This window comes from Rhinopithecus roxellana, chromosome 17 (assembly GCF_007565055.1).
Source record: "Rhinopithecus roxellana isolate Shanxi Qingling chromosome 17, ASM756505v1, whole genome shotgun sequence".
Lineage (NCBI taxonomy): Eukaryota > Metazoa > Chordata > Mammalia > Primates > Cercopithecidae > Rhinopithecus > Rhinopithecus roxellana.
The window spans coordinates 24,537,840-24,543,954 of record NC_044565.1 but is presented as its reverse complement, the minus strand read 5'-3'; the positions used below and the strand labels follow the sequence as shown (position 1 = coordinate 24,543,954).

The following is a 6,115-nucleotide window of genomic DNA, read 5'->3' as shown; positions in this document are numbered from 1 at the left end:
ACAAGAGAATTTCATGAACCCTTCCTTACATCCCATTGCTATCCTAGCAATAAAGGTTCATCCTCAAAGAGTATTTCTGAATGTACAAGGACACCAAGTGGACCTGAAGAGCCTGTTTTTCAAAGCTATGAGATTGTGTAAACTTTCTCTCATCATACACCTGAAGGCCAATTCAGGGAAAGAAGCAGTGGAGGGTATGGGGATGCTATCTTAGAGATAGATTTTTTTATCTAAAAGACACATGTTTCTTCCAGTATTCATTTAAATTATGTAACCAAATAAAGCTTTAAACCAGAGTAGGCAGCCCTAAATGGATGTACACCTAATATACAACTTCAAAATACATGCAGCAATGTGACTAGTGATCCTGGAGTTGTGCACTATAGTGGCCCTGCTTATTAGCCCCTTCCCACTCTTCACTTCTTCACATTATTCACATCTCTGTTCACTGCTGTTTCCTCAAACAGTTCTTAAACTAACCATCCTACTTAAAATAGCCATTTCCCCAACCATCCCATAACTCTGCTTTATTTTCCTTTGTAGCGTTTACTCATAACATACTATTTCATTATTTATTGGTTACTTTTCTGTTGTCAGTCTCCTTCACTACAGTATAAACACCATGGGTGCATCTTCATTGTCTTATTCATATCATATACCCAATTCCTTGATCAGAGCCTAGAACATTCATAGTAGACGCTAAGTAATATTTGTTGAATGAATGTATTTATTTATATATTTACTTATTATATTATTAATATGAAGTATGTATTAGTCCATTCTCACACTGCTATAAAGAACTACCTGAGACTGAGTAATTTATGAAGAAAAGAGGTTTAATTGACTCACAGTTCCACAGGCTGTACAGGAGGCATGGCTGCGGAGGCCTCAGGAAACTTACAATCAGGGCAAAGGGGAAGCAAGCACGTCTTCACATGTTGGCAAGAGGGAGACAGAGCTAAGGAGGAAGTGACAAACACTTTTTTTACCATCAGATCTTGTGAGAACTCACTTACTATCATGAGAACAGCAAGGGGGATATCTGCCCCCATGATCCAATCACCTCCCACCAGGTCCCTCCTCCAACATTGGGAATTATAATTCAACATGAGATTTGGGTGGGGACACAGAGCCAAACCGTATCAAAGTATATAGCTAATATCTATAATTGTTATTTGAGTTTGTCTTCTTCATTTTTATATTTTTCCATTCATTCTGCAATCTCTTATTAACTTTGTGTCATGTATACAGTCAGCTTGAGAGGTGGGGGCGGGGGGAGGTGGAGAGAAAAATGTATAAAGTAAGAGCTCCACAAAGAAATCCCTACTTCCTGTGGAATACAATTTGAAGTCCTTTGCAGGCAGATTGGACATCATAAATCCAAGAGGGGAAATAAAGTTTTATTTTAGTTTTTATTTTATTTATTTATTTATTTATTTTTGAGACGGAATCTCACTCTGTTGCCCGGACTGGAGAGCAGTGGTGCGATCTTGACTCACTGCAACCTCTGCCTCCCGGGTTCAAGTGATTCTCCTGCCTCAGCCTCCAGAGTAGCTGGGACTACAGGGGCCCGCCACCACGCCCAGCTAATTTTTGCATTTTTAGTAGAGACGGGGTTTCAACATACTGGCGAGGCTGGTCTCGAACTCCTGACCTTGTGATCCGCCCGCCTCGGCCTCCCAAAGTGCTGTGATTACAGGCGTGAGTCACCGCGCTCGGCCAAGTTTTACTTTTTTAAAGCACTCAAGAAGTTAGGTTTGTTTCTAGAAACGTGGAAGCATCCGTCGGCTTCCTTCCAGCGTCCCTTTGCTTCCTTCCAGCATCCCAAGGAGCCCAACTCCTTAGTTTTCCCTACAGAGAATAGCAACAGGTCCGAAGCAGCTCGCATCAAAGCTCTTCCTTTGGTAATTGACAGCTGGGGGAAATCCTACCGAGGCCCACCCCTACCGTCCTCCTTGCAGGCTGACAGGCGAAACTCGGTGGCACTGGCTTCCAGCTCAGCCAATAGAGGAAGCTGGATCAAGAGCCTGTGTAAACAAACCCAGAGTGCGGTGCCTTGGTCTCCTCCCCGACGAATGGGCCGGGCGCATCCTTGGCCCAATGCCTATCCCAGGCTAGCGTAGCGTCCTTTCAGCCAATCAGAGCCGGCGTCTCCCGCAAGGAGGTGTTCCACCACAGGAAAAAAAAAAAAAAAAATGAAGGAAGAGAAAAGACAGACATTAAAACCAATCAGAAACTGAAACTTCTGAGCGAGTGGGCGGGCACTGCTTCACATTTAGACGAATAAAAACCACATATGCCATTCTAGGTGACCGAACGGCATCCTCTTCGGTCCAATAGACGAATGGGGCGGTGCCCGGCAACCAATGGCTTGGGTTCGGGGGCGGGGCGAGGAGGCAGTGTGCAGTAAGAGGTAACCTGGCAAGTGGTAGTGGCGCTTCTCGGGTGCTGTGCTTCACGCTTTGGTACTAAAGGCCGAGACTGTTCTGGCGACGGCGACCTCTACGGCAACAGCTTAAGCTCTCGGAGGAGTGGCAGAGTACGATCTGAAGGAGGGGCTTCTGGTCAGCCCAGGTGGGCTCGGGTGCCCGGGCTGCTGGGGAAAGGACTCGAGGGAAGCGCTGTTCTCCTGGCTCTGGGGGCGCCCTGCGCCTCCCTTTCTGCCACCGTCGGGGCTGTGAGGGGCGGCACGCGCCTGCCCGAGCTCCTGTGGGGAGGGAAAGCGCATGGGATCCCACGTCGCGGCCATGGGCGAAAAGGGGCGTCCGCTGGGGTCAGCCCCTGCCCCTCCGGGGCGATAGGGGGTTTTCGTCCCTTTCCCCCCGCACAGGTGCTCTGTTTCCCCCTCACCCCTACCCCTACCCATGTTCCTGACTCCCCTCAGCGTCCTCCTAACACTCGAACCGGATTCTTGGCCTGAGTCCCATTGCTACCCAGGTGCAACAATGCTAGGCAAATTGACCCGCGCGGCATCCCCCGCCCCTCTCCCCGGGCTGGAGGGGAGGGATTGCGCGTCGTGCCCCTCCCCCATTCGCGGGCCCCTGCGCGTCCTCTGCGGTTTTATACTTGCTCCATCTCCCCCTTGACTCCAGCCCTCATTCTTCATGCCTCATTTGCCTGGGAGACGTTCGCCACTTCTCTTGTGCCTTGCGGTCCGTGAGTGAGTCCATCACCCCCGACCAACCTCTAAATTCCATTCTCATCTCCCCAGAAAACTAACATTTTCCACTTGCCTCTTCCAGGCAGCTGGAAGGTGAACCGAGAGAGGCAGAATACGTTGAACAGGGAGTTTGGCAAGGTTGGGAACTTTAATCGGTTTTGTTCATGGTAAACTGTTTTTGCCTTCCTTAAGATGGCATTTGATCATTATACCCGCTCTAGAATCTTTGTCCTAATGCAGTTCTTTTGGTGGTAATTGCTGCAAATGCAGTTGAAAAGGGCTAACTAGAAGCAAGGGATTTAAATTTTGTTACTATTATTTTAAGTAAATTGAATTGGATTATACTTTAAACAGCTTAACTGGGGTTTCTGGGAATTTGCAGTGTAAGGACCTGGCTACCCTATTTTGTCATAAAATATAGAACATACTTAGTTGTATAGCACAGTGTGATTTGATCACACCCAATCTATGAATGGATAATAACAGCATTGAATCTGTTTAAAAACAACGTTCCCTATTCCCTTTTCACCTTCATAGCATATTCGTTTGGGTTCTAGTAATGTCAGTTCTAGCCATATGTTTCTAGGTAATAGCACAAACTATGTTGTGCCTGAGTAAAATTATACCAATAATTTTATGGGGAAAAGCTAATGCACTGCTCTTAGTTTTGATTAAGATTTTAGATGTTTGAAAATATAAATTCAGATATTGGACGGTGAGGGTTTTATTTTGGAGGTTGGAGGAGATTGAAGTGTTGGGGTAAGACTGATAGGCTCCTTTGGCTACTTGTATATCGGGGTGGGGAGAATATACAAGTTTACAAAACCTTGTAAATTCTCACAATGCTTAGTTTTCTGCCTTCAGAAAACTTGGAATTGTTTTTCCTAGCTTTCAGTGGAGAAATGTAAGCTGTGAGTTTAACATCATGTTAACTGTGTTTTGGCCAGAATTTTGCAAGCTTTTGTGAAAAAAAAGTATATTGCTTTCCTTATCCTGTTTGTAATGTATATATCAATATGCTTCCTTGTATTTTACTGTGGTAAAATTGTATCTTGCATATAAAGAAAAAAGTCTATTATAGTGAATTAAAAGAAGTCTTTACTCTGAGGTGGCGGTGGCAGCCTTGTCTAATGGACCGTATGTTTAAGCCTTGTTAATAAATCACACTAGAGCCTAGCACAGTGGTGTGTGCTTGTAATCCCAGCCACTTAGGAGGCTGAGGCAGGAGGATTGCTTGAACCTAGGAGTTTAAGACCAGCCTGGGCAACATAGTGAGACCCCATCTCAGTCAATCAACCAATTAATCAATTACACTAAAAAGAGCAAGATCTTAAAACTGTTCCAACAAATGACTGGGTGTCTAAAACAATGAAAAGAGTTTATGAGAGTTACAGCAGTCATCAGAGAAAAATCCTGGACAAATTGCAAATCTGTACCAGTTGTGAATTGCTATGACTGCAGCTGAAAACCAAAGTTATTTTTGTACAGTCTTTTTTGGGAGTATTTGTGTTTAATAATAACTTGTTTGCAAATTTAGAGGACTCTAGCTATGATTTCTTCTTAGAGACCTTGACCTTAAGGACCTTAGAGACCTTGACCTCACAGTTTAATGGAAGAGAGAACTAGAAACCAATAATTAAATGCAGAGAGTGAGGTTCTGCAGTACAAGGAACATACAGGCTTCAGAGAAGCACGATGGCGCCGTGTTCCAACCTCATCTTCTACTGCTCTAGACTTTCTGAAGTGGCATTTCCTGAACCCACCTGTTTTTTTTCACCATCTGCACCTCTCTCTGTAGGCACCATTCCTTGCATGCCTTTTCCACACCTCATGTGCCTGGTGAAATTCTGTTTCTTCAAAATCTTGAAGCCTGCCTCTGCCTCATCCAAATAATTGTTTTTGCCTACTTCTCTGTTATTTCTTTATAAATAATTATAGTCGATTCTCATTATTTGCAGTAGTTATATTCCGTAAAGTTGCCAAGAACACTGGATTATCAAATATTCAACCCTTGTTCCCAGGGAAAATATATACGTATATAGATATCTCACATAGATTACTATCTTAATTCCTAAAAACAACTCATCCTGGTAGATTGAATTTTCTTTATTTACAAAAGAATAAAGGAAGTACAGAAGTGTTAAGCGATTTGCCTGAGGCCGCTCCACTAACAGGTGCCAGAGTTAAGATTCAGACTCGTCCAGATGGCCCCAGAGCCAGAGCTTCTTGCACTACGCTGCACTGCCCTCTGCTGTCTCTGTCCTCTGGTCAGTCTTGTATGAGAGCTGAGACGAGGCTGAGGGTCACCTTATTTGATCTTAGCCTGGGACGTAGGCAAGGAGTGACATATTTTTCACTACTATGTGTATATCCATGAGTCACCTTGAAAGCTCCACAAGTATTAATTTGGGGATTACAAAGACATTTTAGCAAGCAAGCAAATTTGCAAATATGGGATCCACAAATAATGAGGATGAACTGTATTTGTAAGTGACTGCTAGGGTCTGTTTCATGTTAACCCTTTTCCCCAACAATGTGGAGTATTTCTTTAGCTTATTTGATAGTTTGTACATTTATTCATGTATTTATTCATTTATCATATATTCATTTGTTCAGTTTGTTCATTTGTTATATATTAAGCACTTACTATAAGTCAGACTCGGCCGGGCGCGGTGGCTCACGCCTGTAATCCCAGCACTTTACGAGGCCAAGGCAGGTGGATCAAGAGGTCAGGAGTTCAATACCAACCTGGCCAGGATGGTGGAACCCTCTCTCTACTAAAAATACAAGAAAATTAGCCAGGAGTGGTGGCAGGCGCTTGTAGTCCCAGCTATTCAGGAGGCTGAGGCAGAGACTTGCTTGAACCCAAGAGGTGGAAGCTGCAGTGAGCCAAGATCGTGCCACTGCACTCCAGCCTGGGCAAGAGTGAGACTCTGTTTCAAAAACAACACAACT

General features: G+C 44.4%; 1 protein-coding gene across 3 annotated transcripts in view; it reads left to right on the top strand.

Annotated features, from left to right (window-relative positions):
* Positions 1 to 2,400: 2,400 nt before the first annotated feature.
* PAIP2B (poly(A) binding protein interacting protein 2B) overlaps positions 2,401 to 6,115 on the top strand; it is a 40,749-nt gene continuing 37,034 nt past the window's right edge. For 2 of the 3 annotated variants that reach the window (XM_010361924.2, XM_010361926.2), the window contains exon 1: positions 2,401 to 2,574. The gene's annotated coding sequence lies outside the window, so the exon portion shown is untranslated. Of the gene's footprint in view, positions 2,575 to 3,242; positions 3,299 to 6,115 lie in introns of those variants that run through there. The other variant, XM_030921607.1, reaches the window with a different exon arrangement.